The sequence below is a fragment of the Peromyscus leucopus genome, chromosome 1 (assembly GCF_004664715.2).
Source record: "Peromyscus leucopus breed LL Stock chromosome 1, UCI_PerLeu_2.1, whole genome shotgun sequence".
Taxonomy (NCBI): Eukaryota; Metazoa; Chordata; class Mammalia; order Rodentia; family Cricetidae; genus Peromyscus; species Peromyscus leucopus.
The window spans coordinates 17,740,994-17,764,254 of NC_051063.1; positions in this window are offsets into that span (position 1 = coordinate 17,740,994).

Genomic DNA, 23,261 nt, shown 5'->3' on the forward strand with positions numbered 1-23,261 from the left:
ACAGAAAGACATCCACAGCAACCCTGGCCCCAGGAAGTGAACTAAGGCTCCAGTGAAATAGATTTGTAGCCTAACCTGCATCAACTCCAGATGCTGCAATCTCCTGCCACTGGTACACCAGGCCATACCATTGTGAGTTTGGTCCTGTCCCTCCTTACTACACCAACAGATGGATGAAAACCTGCGTCAACTGTGTGCTGTTTACGAGAAATTCACTTCTGACGATATGTAATAGACTAAAAGTTGGGGGGCGGGAAATGATGGTTAACTTTCATTGTGCACGTAACTGGATTTAGAATCACATAGGAGGTTGGAAAGACATGCCTCAGGGTATATCTATGAGGGTGTTTCCAGATTAACTGAGGTGGGAGAGACCTGGCCTGACTGTGAATGTCAATGCCCATGGGGCAGAGGCCTGGATGCAATAAAAAAGAGAAAGAAGCTGGGCGGTGTTGGCGCACGCCTTTAATCCCAGCACTCAGGAGGCAGAGGCAGGCGGATCTCTGTGAGTTAGAGGCCAGCCTGGGCTACAACGTGAGATCCAGGACAGGCTCCAAAGCTACACAGAGAAACCCTGTCTTGAAAAGAGAGAGAGGGAGGGCAGGGAGAGAGAGGGAGAGAGAGAGGGAGAGAGGGAGAGAGAAGGAGAGAGAGGGAGAGAGAAGGAGAGAGAGGGAGAGAGGAGAGAGAGGGAGAGGGAGAGAGAGGGAGGGAGGGAGGGAGAGAGAGAGAGAGAGAGAGAGAGAGAGAGAGAGAGAGAGAGAGAGAGAGAGAGCCTGTGGCTGAGCAGCAGCATTCCAGGTTTCCCTGCTTCCCGGCCCATGGGGACCTGAAGTGCTCTGCTGCATACACCACGAACTGACCCCTCTAAAACTGTGAGCTAAAATAAACATTTCCTCCAAAGCAAAGCATGAGCAGCTGTACTAGTGTCAGATAAAATGCACCATAAGTCAAAATCCGTGACAGTGGGCAAGGAAAGCTGTCATGTGTGATAAAACGGTCAATTCAACCAGAGAAAACAATGGTTATAAATATATACATACCCACCATTGAGGAATATAAAAACAAACATTAATAAACCATAATGCAATGCAAATTGAGTTACTGCAACATCCTACTTTCAACAATGAACGTGGCATCCAAGCAGAAAAAAAAAAAAAACAAAGGGATGGCAGAGGTAACCTGGACTCCACTCCAAGCATGCCTAACAGGTCCAACATTTCTACCAACAGCAGGAGAATATGTACTCTCAACAGCATGTGGAACATTCTTTACAATAAGTCATACATATGATAGGCCACAAAAATGTCTCAACAAATTCTCATTATCAACTATCTCTTCCCAACACATTGCAATAAACTATAAAGAAATTTAAACATAACCTTTGGAAACTACAAATACATGGAAATTAAACAGCAAACTCCTAGATAACTAATAAGTAAGAAGCAAGGAAGTTTTGAATGTCTTTAAATTATAACAGAAACAACAAATCCAATCTAAAAAAAAAAAAAAGAAAGATTGGAGGGGTGGGCAAAGGGAAATTTAAGAGAAAGGAGATGAAAAAAAAAGAAGGTTCTTAAATAAGAAATCTATCATGGCACCTGAAAGAAAGAAAAAATGTAAGCTAGATCTGAACCCCAGAGTTAATAGAAGGAAAAAAATAAAGACCAGAGGAGAAAGAAAAGAAAAAAAATATGAACCATTAGCAAAATGAAGTTGGTCTTTCCAAAAATAAAATTAACAAGCAAACAAAGAAAGAGAAATGAATCAAACACAACAGCAAAGATAAGAAATACAACTTATACCATAAAATACAAAAGCATTAGAGATTATGAACAATGGTAAAGAAAAAATTTGATAAGCTAAAAAAAGGGGGGGGGGACACATTCCTGTCTCTATATAGGAAGACTGAGGCAGGAGAGGCATGGAGAAATGAAAACAAGAGAAGACAGATGACATGAGCCTGTATTTAACAACTCCAAAGACTCCACCCAGGAGACTGATTTAATAAGTGAGCTCCGCATGGTTGCAGGACCAGACACAAAACCGGCTGAAGTCACTAGTGTCTCTACTGAGCAACAGTGAAATGGTTGAAATGAGAAAGAGTAGCTACAGAAATTATCTCAAGGAAGAGAGCTCCACAGTGAAAAGTAGAAAGCATTGACAAGAAGAACTGGGAAGGCCACACACATACACAGACATCTGTGTCTGTGGACTCAGAGTTGATACTGGTTAAAAAAGTTCATACTGACTAGAGCAATCTACAATCCAGTGCAATCCCTCCCAGTGACTTTCCTCCCATATCTAGAAAAAGACCCTAAGATATATTTGGGGACACCAAATAAATATTACCTAAAACAAAAATTAAATAAAACAAATTTGAGCCCCAAAGAACATAGGATGCATCATTATATCATCTGATGTGAAAATATACCACAAAGCTGTAACAATTGAAACATGCTACTGATGTAAAATATGGGTCCAGAGCACAACAGAACAAGCCAGACCATGTAGGAGAGTAAAACTGGACCTCCTTCCTTACCACACACAAAAACCAACTCAAATGAACTAAGGATTCAACCATAAAACTCAAAAGAGTGGAAGCAGACAGGGGGGAAATATATTAGGAGCGACCAAGTATTTTTTTGTAGAGTTCTTTTTTGTTTGTTTGTTTGTTTGTTTGTTTTTCTAGACAGGGTTTCTCTGTGTAGCTTTGCACCTTTCCTGGAACTCAAACTCACAGAGATCCTCCTGGCTCTGTCTCCTGAGTGCTGAGATTAAAGGTGTGCGCCACCAAGTATTTTTTTAATAAGACCCCCAAACATAGAAAATACAATAAAAATAGACAAGTGAGATAGCATCAACCTGAAAACCTTCTAGACCAGTGAAGGAAACAATCAAAAGAATAGAGATGCAACCTAAAAAGAAGTGGGAGAAATATTTTCAAACTATGCAACAAGAGGATAATTTTAAAATATATAAGGAGAGCAGTAGCAAAAAAAAAAATTCTTAAAAATGAGAACAAACCTCAACAGTTAATTCTCAAAAAAAAAGAGAGAGAGAGAGAGAGAGAAAGGAAAAGAGGGCAAACAAATGCCTCACAGGTGTGTGGCACGTGGGCCACATCACTGTCATCAAAGCCACAATCAGATGAACTCAGTCCATGTGGGATGGCCAGTGGCAAAGGAGACAGGAATGTTAGCAACTTATGCAGAGAAAGAGAAGAAAAAAGAATGAGTAATGAATAATGCTAGATGCAAATTGAGAACTAAACTATGTAATTGCCGTGTGATCCAGCAGCCCCGCTGAAGTTAAAAGGTCACCACAGTGTTAGAAAACAGCCCAGGTCCTCATACTTGCACACCGCAAGCTCCCTCACCCACTGAGCCATCCCCACAGGCCTCTCAAGGTGTCCCCTGAACCGTTACAGACAGCAGCCAGAGAAGCAACAGCGGTCCCAGGACAGGGTCCCCCAGCTACCAGCAGCAGGGCCAGAGAGCAGCCAAGACGAACGACGCTTTTAATACATGGAGAAACAAACGTATCACCCCCATGTGCTACCGACTGGAGGGGTTATGGATGGTCCAGACAGGTGGGACTCCCAGCAGGGGAAGCTTTGGGACAGGACAGCAACCCACAGGTGTGGTTTTTCCCCCATGACCATCAACTCACAATAACCCTTAGGAGGAGAAATGATTACTTCTGGATTAGCTGGGGTTTACTATCTAGATAGAACACTTACATGTAAGTAGGGCTCAGTCGCCCTGGTGGTCAGCCATGATGGGATGTGAATTAAGGTTTTAATGTGCACTTGAGATTGAAGTAGGCCAGTTTTGCATTTTGGCCTATGGTTTACTACTAATTAACCTCTTTCCATCTCTTCACTCTCTGGCTCTCGGTAATTAAATTCAGGACACCTCAGAAGTTGTTTTTCTTATCGGTTCCTGTATATCAAAACATCACAGGGTAATTTTCAACCCAAAACTCACCTCTCGTCTCAAAGGGAAGAAAGGGATTTGTTCTAGAGCCAAATATGGGTGAGCCATGACCCAGGACTGCAGATTCAGGCTGTCCCAAATACCACGTTCAAGGCGGTTAACAGTTTCACAATGTCTTTATAGTTGCAGAACAAAAGGCAGCTATAGATGCAGGCATTTTTCAACACGCATGGGCGGAAACATCAGGCAAGCTGGAAAATTTCAGATGCTACTGATACCTTTCTTAATGTCTGTGTTTGGTGGAAAGTAGTGATGATCTGTTATATCCTAAACAGGTTCATGGGATGGTCACAAGGATGCTAGGTCAGACACAGAGATAGGAGAAATGTACGGCTCGTAAGGGAGCTCGTAATAGCCCAAGATAATTGGTTTGATTTGGGCTCTGTAACATTCCAACTCTCCACAATCACCAAGTTCACTCAGTCTGCCTGGTAGAATCTTCAACATAGGTACAGCTTTTTCTCTGAGAATTTCAGTTCTCAATAATCCATACACATGTAAATTTTAATGTGTCATTATTTAAATTGTGAAAACAATGGACAATAACTTCAAAAGAAAATCATTTGACTCACAATTCTGGAAGATCCGAGCAGACTCACACCAGTGTCCTGCCCAGAGGCCCCACGTAGAAAGGGAACCAGTGGCCTGAAGAAGTGGCCAAGCACCTGGGTGGCCTCCCTTTATAACCACCTGCCCTAGAAAGACGTAACTCAACAGCCAATCGTATTCCTCCAAGACAGCATTGATCTTCCTGAAGAGAGGTGTGCCTTGTCCTCATCACCTTCCGTTCACCTGAGGGCCTGTGAGGTCTCTCCTCCACAGAGCCACACTGGAGACTGCAATACCAGCCCAGAGCTTCCTCACTTCTGCTGTGGGGGCCGACTAAATCTAAACCATGGCGGAGCCTCTTCTCCCATCATAGAGAGCAGAGTGCCCCCATTGCAGATGGCATGGTGGAGTGGGAAGATAGATTTCACTCTGTCCTGAGGAGCCACCCACAGAGGATGACTCTCAGCTGGTCCTAGAGCCCGGTCTTTACAGAGCACTTTCCACAGATTAGCTTAATCCCCACAACACCTGAAGGAGCACCACTTCTCATTTATAGCCCAGGAGCCTAGGGTCTAAGAAATCAAATGACTGCTCCAGCGGCCATACCTGTGCTGGACCGCTGCGCCTTCGCCATTTTTTAAATGCATTCTACCCAGTCACCTCCTAAGTAGTTAGCAGTGGCCCACCTCCCTGAGAGAACTAGATGGAGTTGGGGGCAGCCAGAGGAATCTTTGCTTCGTGCCTTCTCACCCCCTCATCCTGTGAGATACTCCACAGAAGTCCCCTTCAGAAGGTCGCATTCCACCCTTCCTGGCTCACTCTGTTGACCTATGCTACTGGCCAGGAATGCATGAGATCGAGGCCCCCTGACAGGCTACTTCTCCTACAAAGAGATGCCTCTTGACAGAGATGTGTCCCTGGCAGCTGGCCGCTGGGCAGCACCCTCCTCACCAAGAACCCCTGGCTCCCCATGTGCCCTCTCTCTGCCACCGCCAGCCAGTGGTACCATCCTCCACATCACTCACCCTCATCGCTGGGGAAGAGAGCCACCTGCGTTGGGTGGCATCAGCGTTCTCTGGGGGTCTGGGGTGGGGGCGTCTCAACGGCAAAGAAAATACTTCCTTTTCTTTACCCCACAGGGAGAGAAGGGAGGAAAAGTTTTCCCGGTCTCTGTATTTGCTCAAAGGACAACGCCCCCTCAGCTGGAGGACAGTGTCACCAGGGAGGACCTGAGAGCCTGCAGTGAGCAGCTGATGCGGGCAAGCCCCGCCCTTCGGCAAGTACCGCCCCTCTGGAAAGCCCCACCCCCTTCGGCCAGCCCCACCCCCTTCGGCCAGCCCCACCCCCTTCGGCCAGCCCCACCCCCAGCCACCATAAGGCTCACAGAATCGCTTATCTTAGTCTTCTAAAGTTCTTGCTTTATTTGCTCTTCGGTTACTTGACCTCAATGAGTGTGCTCACCTTGTGGGACACGTGTGTCTAGTACGAACAGAATTTTTGCAGCTGAAAGGGAGATCTAAAATCTGTTAGCGTATGAGGACCTATAGAAAGCCGAATGGTTGGTTTTTTTTAATCAACTAGACTAAGGCACAGAAATCACGACCTTCCTACAAATTAAATGCAAATGTGCTCCCAGGGTTTCAGTCCCCCTGGATCAAGTGATCCCTTCTTTAAAACAACTACAGTCGTGTGAGCGCTGAAGGTTAATCGTACAACAACGTGGGGTGTGTTTTACACTAGCTACCAAACTGCTCACTTAAAAACAACTATCGTGGCAGAGGGAGAAGGTTTAGTCGATAAAGGGCTTGCCATGTAAGCATGTGAACCTGGGTTCAATCCCCAGCAGCGGTGTGAAAAGCCTGTCTCCTTAGCATTGGGGAGGTGGAGACCCGAGGGTCCCGTCGTGTCCCCCCCCCCCCCCGGCCCCGGGGAACCTTGACTAGCAGTCTAGCTGGATCTATGAGCTCTAGAGTCACTGAAAAACCTTGTCCCTAAAACTAAGGTGCACAGTGGTTGCGGGGAACTTCTGCTGAGTGTGTCTCCCACAGTGCGTGCACACCCATACACTTACACAGGACCACATACAAGCAGGTGCACACACAACAGCTAAGGTCAGGTAGCTTACAGCTCAGGGCAGACTGATCACCACACCCAGCAGTGCAAGTTATTTTTTTCACTGTAATTTCAATGTATTTCAGACCATTTTGATTTTTAAGGGTTTAAATGGTAACTTCTATATTATCATATCTTCTACCACAATTTAAAGATTCTTCATTTAGAATGGGATTAATTTGGTGGCAGTTATTTTGTGCAGATTGGCTAGAACGAGCCTTTCTGAGACTAGAAAGAGGGCTCTATGGGTGTCTAATGAACAAGGGCTCCAAACTGACAGGGTAGCAGGCATGAGCACCCTGAAGCCAGTCCCCCAGGCAGCACTTGATTCTGGTGACTGTAGCTGAGCTCGGCAGGCAGAGGGTAGCCTGGCAGGTGGAGGTGGCTGGGAAAACTGTAATGCTACACATTTCTAATTGCTAACTGCTTCTGCGTGCATTTTGAACTCCCCATCACTTCCTTTGCTTTCTCCCAGGGAAACCACGGGCTTCAGAAAGCCAATGACAGATTTGGCGCCCTCTGGTGGAATAGTGAGGGAAAAGCCATAACAACAAGATTCCCAGAGGGTGGCTGCCAGAATGAGGATTTTATAGACCTAGCCTGGCTCCCACAGGTACCTTCCAGATGAGGATGCTACAGCTGCAGGCAGAGTCGGGGCTGTGACTCACTGACTTATGCTCCCCTGTGCAAACCCAGAGGCTGACAGAGGTGCTTTCTCTTCCTGTTTGTCAGGTTCTGGAGCCCTGACCACACAGCAGTGACCCTGTTTGTGGGCCACCTCCATTTGGTGGAGACTATACAATTCAAAGGCACAGACTCTGGAACAGCATGGTGAGGAGATCCATACACACTCGTTACTAAAGGGAAGCATGGAAAAGGTGTGGTAGAATTCCCCGAATCAACCTAAAATGTAGACTATTGTTTCCAAGAATTCTCCCCATGTGACTCCAACTTCAGGCTGGCCACAGGAGCAGGCATGAGATTTGGAAAGCTAATCAAAGCCAAGGCCATGTAGAATCAGGAGTGTGGCAGTGCACACCCACTGTCGCTGGCTGATGGTCTACACCACACACACACACACACACACACACACACACACACACACACTTCAGCTGCTGAGTCCTGGGCCAGATGCAGTAGACCAAACCCCTTCTGCAGGTTTTCATCACAGAAGTGATGGGCAGTGGCCGGCTCCATGCTACTCTAGCCTCATGGCCTCAGCTTTTCTTGGGGACAGCCAGCCCTGGTGGAGCCAAAGGTCACGCTTTGCCCGGGCCTCTTACTGGCCAGTACAGGTGCACTTGGCTGAGCTGTAGGAATGCCTCCCTCCCTCCCTCCCTCCCACACAGCGAAGGAACCCAAACCCAGAAGGAAACAAGTTGCCTGTGGCCGCCAGCCCAAGCATGATGCGCTTCACGACACCTGCTAAGTGCTTCCGGTTTGGCGTCCCTGGGTTCCTTCTATCATCGCCCAAATCCTGGCAACTGTATGAGGACTTCGGTCCTTGCTTTACGGCATCAACAAGTGCGAGAGCTCCCCGACTTTGTTTGCTCCCAAGAACCTGCAGCTGGAAAGAACAACTCCAGCTGCTGTGAAGATGAGCCCCACCCACCCATGGCCATGCACCCCTCCCTTTCCCACCTGACAGACCCAGGTCCTGGGCAGCTGCAAGGACCTCCTCATCCTCCCACCATTGTTAGGGAAGCAGGCTTGGATCCTCCAGAGGGCAGTAGGCCACGGACACTGAACTGCTAATTTAAGGGGCCCAGCTTGGATCCAGCTGCCTGCGGTTCTGAGTCCGCAGGGAAATTCCACAGAACACCCCACCATAGAAGCTAAAGGGGGTGCGTTCAGCTCTGAGTGATGGAGAGAGAGCTGCTTCCTCCCCTGTTGTGGACTATTTGTTTAACTATGTAAAGATGTGTTGCATTTGTGTTGATTAAATAAAATTAACCTGGGGTCAGAGAGGCGGAGTTAGCAACTAGTTAACAGGAAGAAGGAGAGAGAATGAGAAAGAGAGGGAGCCGCCTGGGGCCAGACAGACAGCCACCAGACAGACAGACAGACAGACAGATGGGGAGTAGGACATACAGAATGAAAGAAAGTAAAAAGCCCAGAGGCAAAACATAGATGAAGAGAAACAGGTTAAATGGAGTTATAAGAGCCAGTGGGACAAGCCTAAGATAAGGCTGAGCTTTCATAACTAATAATGTCTCTGCATCATGATATGGCAGCTGGCTGGTGGCCCAAAAGAAAGCCTGCTACACTTCCCATGCCCCCAAACTGGTCCTGGTTCCTCATGAAGAGAACAAGCCCTGGAGAAGGAAGAACCATGGGTTGTCACAGCCTGGGTGACTCCTGAGGGCCACTGATCTTGAGAGAAGAACCACAGCCCTTGATTGTGCTGTGGAGGTCTCACCCTGGGGTCGGGTGTATACTCAGCTGTGGGGACAGCCAAGCCCATGGTGTGTGGCAGCCAGCTCTGATTCCCCTGCAGGGACAAATGTTGAACACATCATTATTAAAAATGAATGTGTGGGCTAGGGAGCTGCCTCAGGTTAATAGTGTTCACCATGTAAGTAAGCATGAGTGAGGGTCCGGATCCCATCCCGAGAGCCCGCCCATTAGGAGTCCCAGTATGGCAGTCCAGGCCTGTAATCCCAGCAAGGCAGCAAGAAGACAAGCTCCTGAGGGACTTGCTGTCCAGTCGGTATAGGCCATCAGTGAGCTTCAGGGTCAGTGAGCCACCTTGTCACAAAAATGAAGGTGGAGAGTGATGGACCTCTGAACTCCTCACACACAGGCACACGTACAAGCACACATGCACACAGTATCAAAGCAAATCACACTGGTAACAAAAGAACTGCATCATCGGGACACAGTGCTTCCACCCGGAGCAGGCCCCTCGCACACAGCTACCGGTGCTCAGAGGGAGTCCCACTGTGGAATCACACACATCGGGGCCCGACGGACGACTTTGGCAGTCCTCTAAACTAACAAAACTGATAAAGAAAACACTAATCGTAGAGAGTAAAGTCTCTGTGTCAGCTGGCTTATGGACAGCACATAAATTTGAAGAAGTGAATCAGAAGGCAGAGACCAGGGTGAAATCGGAAACGTTTTCTGATATGAAGAGGGCCCAGAGGGCCCAGTACAGTTAGATCATGGGGTCCACGTAGTAAAAAGCGGGATAAAACCTGTTTTCTATTTCATTTCTCACCAAAATGAGGTATGAGTGACAGCAGGAACTCTGAAACCCCCCAGGAATCTAAGAATCGCCATGCTTAAAGGTTCGCGAACGCCCACATCTTTGGACCAAACTATGGTACTCTGGCGCCACCTGGTGGCGCGAAGCAAAATGCAGCAGTACGTCTAAAACCTGGCGCTGGTGCAGGCGAGCTTGAGGACTGTCTAGTCATCTAGCGACCCCCTGGCTTATTCTTCCAAAACAGGTGAGGGTGGGGCAGGGGAGAATGCCCCTCCCCCCTTCGACTGCTTTGCTTTTTAAGTTACTTTCATGAAAAAATAAGTCAAGCGGAGAGGGGAAGTTATCAAGCTGGAACGCACTCTTGGGGGGCTTCCCAGAAACCCTGCCCACATTCCATTTCCTCCACCACCGTGGCCCCCGCTGGGTTCTCAGAATTCCAGCTGACCTGGCCCTGGGGTGTGTTTCTCCTGACCTGGGACACCCAAGATTTTCACAACGCCGAGGCGTGTGGACATTCACAGGGTCCGTCTTTTGGATTATCTGGCACAACGATACTCAAAAGGCTTCGGGAGAAAATGGTCTCTCTACCCTCTGACCCTGCTTTCCCAGCCAGTTGCTACCAAAACATCAGGCCCTGAGTAGTTTCCTGCAGCAACAGCCCTGTGAGCAGTGGCCACGCCTTGCACTGGCCACGCCTTGCACTGTCCCTGCACCAACTTCTGGACCCAGTGCCTATCTACCCCAACACTAACACCCCAGCTAAGAACCCCCAGACATCGCACGCTGCTCCCTGAACAGTCGTTTTCCCCGGTGCTGCCTGCTCCAATCTGTGAGCCAAATGGATAATAAGTATACGTTGTTCCTGAACACAACAAACCTGACCAATGGATAACTGAAACAAAAAAAAATTAATGTGGAAACAGAATTCTTTGAAGTGCAATCTAACTGAAAATGCACCGAGAAAGCTTCCTATAAAAAAAAAAATTTTTTTAAGCCTAATCATTCATAATAGCTTAAATAGCCAGTGGTGAATCAAAAGGTCTTTTAATGTTAAGTGGAATGTTTGGGCTCTTTTTAGATTACTGCCGTCAGTCATCAAGCGTGGCTTCAAACTTAATTCTGTGCAGCTGGTCAGAACCTAAACAAAATCCCTGCCTATCTGTAATTTATGTTCTAGAAGAAGATGGAAAAAAATCATTAGGTAAAATATATACTTCTATCACATCGTGATGTGTGCTGGGGAAAGGGGGTGGGGGATGGGGGGTGCGGGTGGTTGCAGTTTGGGAAGAGGGAGGCAGAAGAGACGTGTGTGTGAAGGTGGGAGATCCTGGCACAGATACGGAGCAGCAGGCTTGGGGTGGTGGGGGTGTGCAAAGGCCCTGAGGCAGAACAGGTCCTCAGACTGTTTAAGGAATAATGGGGAAGCCGGAGCAGTCTCCAGACCACAGGGGAGGAGGGAGATGGCGTATGAGCAGGGGCCGAAGGACCAGTGATAGGAGCACATGACCCGTCCAAACACCAGGGCAAGTTGAAAATACGGGGTGGGAGGGGACAATCACAGACTTCCTCAATATCCCAAGAGAATCCAGAACCCTAGTGGCCTATGGCTGGCTTCCTTTCAGACTTCTAAATATAAAGTTGTTCTTTTAAATCCCCTCCCACCACCCCATTAGAAATTATTTGGAAACATTTTTAATGTTTTTATTACAATATCCTATATATACATCTGTTGTGGAATATTTGTTTAACTATGCAAAGATGTGTTGCTGTTTTTACCTTGCCTGCCTAAGGCATCTGATTGGTCTAAAAAAAAGCTGAATGGCCGATAGGAAGGAAGGAGGTATGGGTGGGGTTTCTGGGCAGAGAGAGTTAAGTAGGAGGAAGAATTTAGACTACAGGAGAAGAAAGAAAAAGAAACACTGTAGCTTGAGTTTTTCTGCCTTGCCCACAGTCAGGACAAATCTCTGTCACCCGCCAGTCCCACAGCCGCTCAGACCCAACCAAGTAAACACAGAGACTTATATTGCTTACAAACTGTATGGCCGTGGCAGGCTTCTTGTTAACTATTCTTATATCTTAAAGTAACGCATTTCTACAAATCTATACCTCGCCACGTGGCTGGTGGCTTATCGCGTCTTCACATGCTGCTGGTCATGGCGGCGGCTGCAGCCAGTCCTTCTGCCTTCCTGTCCTTTTATTTCTCCTCTGTTAGTCCCGCCTATCCTTCCTGCCTAGCCACAGCCGATCAGGTTTTATTTATTGACCAATCAGAACAACTTGACATACAGACCATCCCCCAGCACAGCCAAGTGCAGACCATCTCAAACACCTGCACTCAGGCCCATGGTCCTAATCATCCTCTATGCAGACCTGCTGGGTAACGCCACAAGGAACCTGAGAATGGGCTCCCACAGGACATACAGAACATCCCCCAACACTTCCCCTTTTCTTTTTTTTAAAAGGAAGGTTTTAACTTTTATACATCTCCAAAGCCAGCTTGGTATATTTGGGAATTTGGGCGTAGCTTCTCTTACTACTTCCTGCTGGAGGGGGCGCTGTATCTTATGGGAACACAAAGAATATTTAAGGATCATGGAGTAGTCCGTGAGGCTGTATCGTCTGAGCCAGTTGCCTTGAAACAATTCTGGATGTTGAATCATCTGGGCCATGGTGTCATCAGAGACCTTTCAGGTGGTCTTGGCTGGTCAAACCTGATGTATCTTAATCTGGAACAAATCCATAGCCTCTGGCTTTCTGTAGAGACAAAAGCAGAGCCTCTTTTCCAAAGCAACACATCCTTAGACATAAATTTCAAAATTGAAATACCTTTAAAATATACACATTGATTTAACTGAGCAGTCTTTACAATCACATGTCTTTCTGCAGTTAAAAATCCCAAAGACAATGTAATCCAGACTCTCTGTGTGATATCCATCTTTACATGGCTTATTTTTTATATTACTTTTACTTTCTCTTTAAAGACTTTATTATTTTAAAACTTTCTATTTCTTTATATAACTGTCTATGTTCCTTTTCCTCTCTCTTCCAAGCCTATGTACATTTTTACACAAATTGTAAAGCATTTAAAGTCTTGTTCCATCTGAATCTGTCTTATTGTGAATCTATTGCTTTAAACTGCAGCATTTGTAAGACTGAAACAGCGCTATGGCTGCTGGCTCCGCCCACCTCAGCTTCCCAACATGGCGGTGGTACATTTACCGCCAGCTCTGGGAGCTATCGTGAGTCTATGCTTTTATCCAAGCAGCGTGTAGCCCAGAAACCTTTTTTGTTTTGTAACTAGCAAAGGCTAAATCCACCACGCAGCTTAATGTGCCACTTGCAGAGGCCTCATTCCCGCCATACTGCAGACCGAGCTCACACGCTAGGAACCCGCCAGTAACTCAAACCAGCAGCTGCTGCTCATTTGAGAGAGACAATTAGGAAGCTGTTTTTAGCTCCGTTTTAGAATCTTTTCTCAGGTTTTAGGTGGAAACTCTTGCCCTCTCGTTGGGCGCCATTTGTAGCTTGAGTTTTTCTGCCTTGCCCACAGTCAGGACAAATCTCTGTCACCCGCCAGTCCCACAGCCGCTCAGACCCAACCAAGTAAACACAGAGACTTATATTGCTTACAAACTGTATGGCCGTGGCAGGCTTCTTGTTAACTATTCTTATATCTTAAAGTAACGCATTTCTACAAATCTATACCTCGCCACGTGGCTGGTAGCTTATCGGCGTCTTCACATGCTGCTGGTCATGGCGGCGGCTGCAGTGTCTCTGGTCATGGCGGCGGCTGCAGCCAGTCCTTCTGCCTTCCTGTCCTTTTAAAACACCAGGAAGATGCCAAGGGCCAGACAGACAGATATGGAGGAAGCGGGAAAGTAGGACATACAGAAGTAAAGAAAGGTAAAAAGCCCCAAGACAAAATGTAGATGAAGAGAAACAGGTTAAATTAAAAGAGCTGATGGGGCAAGCCTAAGCTAAGCCTGAGCATTCATAATAAGTCTCCATGTCTTTATTTGGGAGCTGGTTGGTGATTCAAAAAAAATTCCAACTACATACTTTTTTAAAAAAGTTTGTGCTGAGGATCAAACCCCAGGCTTCAAATATGCTAGGCAAGCATTGTTACTAAGCTGTACCTCAGCTGTGAATATACTTCTAAAAGCAAAACACAGCTGCCCCTTACTAAATATTAGATAGTTTTGATGATTTTCATGATAATCTTGTGTGCAATTCTTATCTTGGTTCTTAAATCCCAAAGCTTTCCCAAGTATCAGCAATAATATTGCAAGGAGAGTCCGTATTTCCAGTTGTTTGCACTCAGAACCTCACTGCAGGTGGCTAGCTTTCAGGCCTCTGGCTGCGCTTGCTCAAGACTCCTGGGACCACACAGTCCTCCAAACATAGCTCTTCAGTAGTCACAGTGACTCTACCTGGTAACTGTCAGCAGAAGTCATCTTCAAACTCCAGGTTGTTTCCAGAATGCACCACCTGGAAGGGCATGGAGTGTCTTTCCCAGAGTCGAGCATATTACACTGAGGACCTGCCCTCTGCCCCTCTCCATGCCACTCTGTGAGTGCTGTGTGGGTGAGAAGGTGTCTGTCCTGTTCACTTCTTTGCCCAGTGCATCAGCTCAGGGCTGGCACTCTATGTAACAGAGGTGTTTGGGGAAAGTCATCCAGTGGCCAGGAATGGAGAGAAGCAACAGAAACTTCCAGTGTTGGGCCAGCAGCACTGCCTCTGGGGTACAGGAATTGTAGGGGTGCCTGAATCTGACTTTTGCTGGGGACCTCCACTGTCCTCTTTAGAACTAGCTACTACCATCTACACACACCTCACAACACACCCCACTCCCATCCCCCACCCTCACCCCCACCCCGTCTACAGCATTGTGCTGGAGTGAAGGCCTAGACTTGACTTTACAAGCTCTACCTCAGGGAAAGGGCCACCGTCACCATCTCAGACCACCTGCTGTACTCAGTTCCAGGAAGGACCTCAGGAAGGTGCCATGACAACTGGAACAGATACAGAGCAGTATCCTCCTCCAGACATCCTGTTTGTGGTTTATGGCCCTTGAAGATATCTAGATAATCCTGCTGAGCAGTCCAGATAATCCTGTTCAGCAGATTGTGGTTCCCCACCAAAAGTCTAACCCAATGGTTTCAAATGTGGTTTTGCGCTCAAAATCTAGACCAATAGTTTCAAAAAATCGCCTTGCCCCATATCCTTTCTACCCAATCCCAAGTTGCCAATTCCTGGCTGTGGTTTTTCCCTATAAAAACTCTATACCTGGGCTCATGGCCGCTGCTACATTCCTTCCATCTGCCGCTAGGTGGCCCAGGTTGAACCTGAATAAAAGGACCCTTGTGTGCTTACATCAGAAACTGGCTCCTTGTTGGTCTCTGGGGGGCTCGAGAAATGGGAAAACACTGGCTCCTGTCCTCACTACCCCCAGCTCTACTCTTATTTAGTAGCAGGGGTAGAACTGACGAGAGCTAATCCTATCACTGCTTCTTTCTTGAACCCTTCCAGATGAGTTCCATCCACCACCCTACAGAGCCTGAAATCCAAGGTCCTAGAAACAGCTGTCTGGGGTCGACCCCAGAAGCCTTTCTGGTCTCATTCCCCACCCCCACCCTCAGATCCCCCTTTGTCCCTCGGGTCGGACCATGACAGTCCATGAACACATGCTAAGAATACTGGCCCCGGTGCCCCACATGATTCTCTCTCCTTGTGTTAAGTTTCTGCGGGGGTGTCATGAATCAGGGAATCCGGAGCATCACTAACTCCCACACCATGTAGCAGGACCTACGCTGGCTGTGGCGGGGTCTTGGGGGGCAGCTCTCATCACCCACAGCCCCTCTTACCATTGATGTTCCTTTAACTTCTTTTCCATCCATTGCCAGGCTCCTGCTGACCAACGGTGAGCTGAAAGAGAGCAGAGACCTCCGTCCTCCACTCATTGCTCATTTCCTGCATGTTAACTTTTCCATCACTGGGACAAAAACACCAGACAGAAGCAATTTAGGGAAGTAAAAGTGTATTTGGGGGTCACCATTCAAGGAAATTCCAGTCCATCATGCAGGGAAGGCACAGAAGCTTGGAGAGAGGGGGGCATGGCGACAGGGGTATGCTAGCACTTAGGCAACCTGAAGCAGAATATAGGTCAGAGCCAGGAGTGGATGCTCTGCAGGCCTATGACCTTCAAGGGCTCTCCTTGTGTGACCAAGTTCTATTAGCCAAGCCCCATACCAAGGAGGTCTCCCAACCTCACAAATTGAACAGACTATTGGCCCAGCTGGGGACCTAGTATTTAAGTACATGAGACTTTGGGGACCCCTCACATTCTACCACAACACCCAGCATCTGGGATTGTGCCTATGCACTCCTTGAAAACCACATGCTGAGTGAGTGGATGTGTGAGCACAGGCAGTGTCTTATCCTAACCACAGAGGAAGGTAAGACATGGACTGAACCATCATCTGGAAGGACAGCAACTTCCTGTTCAAACTCCTTTTGAGACAAACTCCAGCAAGGATAAGTCCTCAAGTCCCCAAGTGTCGCTGTGGTGGGCTTGAAAAGAAATCACAGGAGAGGAGGTCAAAATCTCTGCCCATCATAGGTTCATGAACAAGACAAACAAGCAAAAAAGTACAAGCTTGCTTAATGTAAGTTTTACATCATACAAGAGTCTCCCAGCAATGAAGACCCAAAGAAACATGTACCAAAAGGTATGGAGGGAATATATATTACACAATTACAGACATGTATTGTGGAACTATCCCACATAAAAGAGCCAGAATCAGAAATCTACCATCCGCCATCGAATCTATCATCAAAGATCAGATATTCCAATGCTCTAAAATACTTCAGAGCACAAAAGGAAGGGAAACATCTAATTAATTTTATAGAGAAAATATAATACCTATGTGGGAATAAGATAAAGTCAGTGTAAGAAAATAGACAAATAGCAAATACCATTGTAAATTGTCTAAATAAAATATTAGCAGAGTCCCACATTACATTAAGAAATAATGCATCACAAATTAGTGGGGTTTGTTCAATAATTCAAGAGTTTTTGCTGATAGAAATCCATTAATATTATGGTATGGGCCACCTTATTACAATAAATAACATATACTTTAGAACATAGGCATATAGCTCAGTTGGCAGAGTGCTATGAAATGTTCAACCCCCAGCACCGCATAAATGAGCCATGATAACTTGTTCCTGTACTACCAGCACATGACAGGTGAAGGTCGTGGAGGCAAGATGTTCAGAAATTCAAGGCCAGCCTGGAATACATCAATCCCTGTCTCTAAAAACAAAAAAAGTAAGAAAGCACCAGGGATATGTCCTCTAAGATCAGGAAAAAGGTAAAAATGCCTATCTATCAATGAATGTTCTTCCTCATTGTACTAGAAACACCGGCCAATGCAATAAGAAAAGATAGTTCTAAAAGATCTTATAATAAGTAACGTCAGGCATTTTTGAGGCAGGGTCTTGTTATATAATTCAGACTGGCCTCAAATGCACGATTCATCACCAGTCTCTTGAGTGCTGGGATTATATATAGTCCACACTTGGCGTCATCATGGCTCTTTTTAGAAATGTGCTATTGGGCAGGTGAGATGGCTCAGCAGGCAAAGGAACTTGCTGCTAAGCCTGATGACCTGAGTTCAGTCTCTGGGACTGGGGTCACATAGTGGAAGGAGAGAATCAACTCTTGCAAGGTGTTCTCTGACCTTTACAAATACACTGCAACGTGTGTGTGTGTGTGTGTGTGTGTGTGTGTGTGTGTGTGTGTATGTGTGTGTGTGTGTAAATAAATACATATATAAATATAAAAAATTCTTAAAGAGAACTGATGTCATGGTATTGATGTTTTAACTCTCTGTGTGTGTGTGTGTGTGTCTGTGTATTCTATTTATCTCTCAATTTCCATGCATCAGTGTCCTTGGAATTACATGCAATCTCTCAGGATAGAGGCAGAAAAGAGATACCACTGTTCTACTACTTATGTAATCTCCAGCAATTTCCTTCGCTGAATAGTTGGCTCCTGATCTACAAAATAAAGCGGCAGTCCTCCCCCAGATGCCTCTGGTTTGTGAGTTGGGTTTTACTGTTGAAAACTCACTCACCTTCTGAAAGCGGGCATGAGGCACACAAGGCAAAACTGCTCACAAACAAAAGCTGAAAATTCCCACCAAGTCTCCCTGCTTGGAATTCTCTCAGGCCTAATCTCTCTCCCTGAGGCCACTGTGAGTCACTCTTTTTGGGTTAGACTCCATGCACAGTATCTAAAGGGCACTGGAAAAGCCTCCGCAGACCTGGGACCTACAGCCACTTGGCAAGAGGGAAATGATGATTCATCCGGAATTCTGGCTCTTGTCTTCTTGTTGGGGCAAAATCCAAGAGAGCTTGCCAGCTGCTGGAGGATGACAGTCTCCCTGCTCAGAAGCCACAGCTGGAGGCAGGAGCGCAGTGACAGCGCTTCCCACTCCAAAAAGAACCCAGACTGCAGATTCTCTGCTGGACCACACTCAGAGTCTCCTGACCCTCTCAATCCCCTTCCAGATGCTCACTCAGGCTCTGCCCCTGACCCACTTGGTCCAATTTCAGCAGAAAACCTGCGCCCTTCAGATCTGACCAGTTCCTCATTCTCCACCTTATATCTTCTGGCTTTGACCTGCCTTCTACAAGAATTATATCGAATTGGTCAGTCAAGAATTACCTAAAGGCTGGGGGGGGGGGCGCTAGTATGCACAAAGCCCTATGTTCAAACCCAAGCACCACTAACCCTAGCCGCCACCACACACCCCTGCTTAAAAATCTCTGCATGTCCTTGTGCTAGGGTTGACCTCTCCCACTGACTTGCAGCCACGCCCACTTGAATGAAGTCTGCACATTGCCTTTAACCAGCATGGAGTTTTTCTTTTATTGAACCTACTCCTTGTTCTCTTGTTATTTCTCGTTTACTGGTACTTGTTAGAGGGACTTCTCTCTCTCTCTCTCTCTCTCTCTCTCTCTCTCTCTCTCTCTCTCTCTCTCTCCCTCCCTCCCTCCCTCTCTCTCTCTCTCTCTCCCTCCCTCCCTCTCTCTCTCTCTCTCCCTTCTCTCCACATCCCCTGGCCCTCTGCCTAGGATTCTGTAGCTCAGTAAACCTGTTGAATGAAATGGAATAAAGGTGGTGCCCTCTGGCCGCAGGCTTGCTTTTTGGAGGCCCCAGGGAGGAACACCTTGTATACAAAGATGGCTTTGTTGAGGCCTTTGCCAGGGACTCCCCTCCATTGTTCTCTGTTGCCACAGCCTGGGGAAAGGTGGAGATGGACTCCTTTGTTTGGCTTCAAGAATTCCTCTCCCACTGGGTGGAGAGGCTTGGCAGCAGCTCCGTTCCCCTCGGACAGTTCCTCCTGATGCTGAGAGACTCAAGGAGCCTTGGGCCTTGGCACTGCAGGCCTCTCCAGGGAACCTCAGCTCCTAGCAGCCTCCAGTACAGAAAGGAGGTACAAAACGAGGCTTCGTGCCCCCCTGCTCCTGCTCCCTTCCAGTCCTCCTCTTCAATGTCCCCAGGTCCCACCACAGAGAGACAACAAGGGAAACTGGATGACTCAGACTGGAGAGGGCCCCAGACCAACTCCAAGCCAGTACAGGCCAGAGACAAGATGAAGTTCAGAAAACAAACAGAGGAGTTTTGAAAGTTAATCTGAAAGATCATTTCCACGGCTGAGCCAGGGACTCTGCGGGTCCTGATGAACAGCAACACACAGGAAAGCAAACAAAAGCTGGAAGGCAAGGGCAAACCCATTATGACCAGTAACAGCCAAGATGGGTGCCAATCTGACCGAAGACTGCCCTTTTCCCAAGGAGCTTCAGAACGCCTGCATTATAATGTGTTAGCATGGTCTCGGCTTTTAGCTTCATTTACTCATCTGTCTCTCTCTGTGTCTCTGTGTCTCTGTCTCTGTGTCTCTCTCTGTCTCTCTCTCTGTCTCTCTGTCTCTGTCTTTCTCTGTCTCTGTGTCTCTGTCTCTCTATCTCTCTCTGTCTCTCTCTGTCTCTCTCTGTCTGTCTCTCTCTCTCTCTCTCTCTCTCTCTCTCTCTCGTGTGTGTGTGTGTGTGTGTGTGTGTGTGTGTGTGTGTACATAGTGTGTGTGTGTACATAGTGTGTGTGTAGTGTGGTGGTAGTGGAGGCCAAGTGTGTGCAGGTACCCTCTGAGGTCAGAAGAAGGCATCAGATCCCTTAGAGCTGGCCTAACATGTGATTGTTGTTGGGGGGCCCAAAACAGCTTGACCACATAGCTGCCATGACAGGCTTACAGGCCCAGACAAGCTTCTGTGACAGGCTTACTGGTAGGCAACACCCAGACCTAAGAAAAACCATAAGCTGACCTCACCCTGGGAGGGCCTACATCTAACCAGAAGTACCTGACATCCCCAACATTCCAACCATTAGGTAAGGTTAGATAAGATGGACAGATGTCCCTGAGTCCAGCAAACACCTATTTCTGTTTTACAGATACTCCTAGACAAATGTCAGCCAATCAGGGTCCTGAACCCTGGAAATCCCCTCACCCCAACCTCTGCTATGATAAAAACTCTACCCCGCCTGAGCTCAGGGCTCTCCACTCTCACTGTTGCATTGGACAGACAGAGAGACCAAGCTTGGAGCTTGAAAATAAAGCCTCTTTGCTTTTACATATGGAATTAGGTCTCCGTGGTGGTCTTTTGGGGGTCCCCACGATCTGGGCATAACAGTCGTGAGCTGCCAACATGGGTACTAGAAACAGAACTCAAGAAAAACAGTGGTCACTCTTAACCACAGAGACATCTCTCCAGCCTGGCATGGTAGACTTGAAATAATAAAATCTCTGTGGAGATTAGGGTAATTCTAACACAAAGACAGACACATTTTAAGCTATGAGGAATGTTTTCTCCAAACCTATTCCCATGCTTCCCCATAAGAAGAAATACACAACTCTGCTCATGGCTGATCTGCACATGGGGGAAGTCTCCTGTGGCTCTAGAGTATCCTAGTGTGCTTTCCTGTAATAAACATTCGTTTTTCCTTCACTTTAGACCTCGCCTATGCTGCTTCCTAACTTATATGACATAAAGGACATGTGTGGCTGAGGCCATGACTATTGAAACAATTTTAAAAGGGTTGAATTGCAAAATTGTAAAAGGACATGGAGGAACCTTAAATACATATTTCCTTCTGGCTGAAAGAAATTGGTTGAAAAGGCTACACTCTCACAACCGCTGCCCTACCAGACATATGGAAGCCATTTTTGCTAAAAAGAGCTGACTCCTCACCTGAGTCCACAAGGTAACTGAAACAGAACGAGAGCCTGGCATCTCCACTGGCATTTTGTGCCCATCTTCTTTACTTTGGGTCAAATTCCTGCTAGTAAGCCCCCGCCTCCTCAGTCACCTCCTCAGCCTGCGTGCCTGAAAAGTGAAGAGACCCACCTCACCTCCTCCCTTTTTAAAGCTAGAACACCAAGTCCCGGCCCTAACCCTGTAGCACCTTGGATTCCAGGGGCAATAGACCCTGGTAGGGAGGATAGATCAGGCACAAGATGAGGACAAGGATATGCCTGGAGCAGATCACCTTAGCAGAACCAGACTGGGCCCTCTGATAACAGCCATGATTGACAACTTTGGACCACCTTGAAGGTCAAAAGCTGAGACGATGAACCCTGACTAAGACTGCTTAAATATGCAAACTTCTTGCCTCCTGCCACAGTTCATCCTGTTTGAACTGAAACTCATATCAATACCCCAAGACAAATTTGGGGTCACCGAACCCCCTTATCTGCTGACCTCCCCAGTGGACATCTCTCTCTGCTTTTCATCATTTCTTGTTTCTATAACTGGTGTGTTGGGATGGATGGCTGAGCTTGGCCTGTAGGGACTGCTAGATTCCGGGGCTTTTGCCCTAAAACAACTGCTTGCATACTGACTTCTTCCTTTGAGCACAACATGATCATCCCACCGCCATCTTGGAGAAGAGACAACCTTAGCTGGCAGCCATTAACCACTGCAACTAAATAAGAAAAACAATACAATGATAGCCAAGACTATGACAGACCTGATTTGGAGGGTTAACTGAAGGATACCCCATGGTGCAGCCTCCATGGGGCCATCATCTGTAATGGAGGGACACTATGCATTGATGTTTGGGGGCCCCCCATGTTCTTGTAAATGAATTTATTGCCTCATCATACTGGATTATGGTAGAATCCTAACTTTGGTCTGTTGTTGGTACCTTACCTGAGGTGACCAGACTGACTTGCTCATGTCACCCCAGGAAACGTTAATATAAGAATTGTATGGCATTCCAGAAAAGCCAAAATTATGGAGACAGCAAAAGATTGGGTCTTTTGGGAGCCAGGGGAGACAGGAATTAATATTCAGAATAAAGAAGGTTTTTAGATAGATAATCCACTTTGTGTAGTACTATAGTGGATACATGGCACACAGTTGTCTGTACCCATAAGACATACACAAAAAGTAAACTCACGTGCACCTGCATGGCTCACAGAATGAAGAAACAGCAGACACCCACATCTAGAAAAGCTGAGATCGAGTGCACTGCACTCTCTAACGTAGACACAGCAGCAGCCCGGAAACTCGGCTCACTTATTGGATACCACTGAGGAGAGGAGTTCATGGTACCCAGCTGGACAAGGAGGGAGGTTTATTACACAAAGACAGTGAGGAGGCGGGCTAGTTAATCTTGGCGGGTATTCTCTCTAGGAGAGCATTCTCAGGTTTGCCCAGGAGGAGGACGCTGTGATTGACAGTTTCCGCATTCACTGGTTTTAGCTAACAGTCATCCCAAACACCTGCAGGTAGACTGAGGAAGGCTTTGTCATCCCTCTGCTCCCCACCCAGGGCAGGCTTTGCTATTTCCATGGGTCTGAGGCACTGGGGTCCTTGACACGACAGTAACGCACATTCACTCGGGACTTCATTCAGTCCCCACACACGTGAACTTGGGTGTTATTTCTGGGTCCATGGTGACAAATGTGCCCTTCCACTGGGGCATGTTGACAATAAGGAAAGCTATGCCTATACTGGACAGAAGATAGTGAAGAGTCTGCTCAGTCCACTCAATTCTCCAGTGAGTCTAAAAGTACTTGAAAAAAATAAACCTCTTTAATGAGAAAGGGGCCATGCTATACAGGCCTTTTTTATTGCTATTATTTTATTTTTCTGTCAAGCCAGTTTACCGTCACTTACAAACGTCTTTAGTCTGTGACAGATTTGGGGAAAGGAGCTGTTCTTTTGTCCCAAATTGAATTGCTCTGTCCTGAACCAAAAGCTCTGGTTCCAAAGTGGGAAGTGCTGGCCTCTCGCCTCGGGTGCACAATTAATACCGTGCCTCAGTT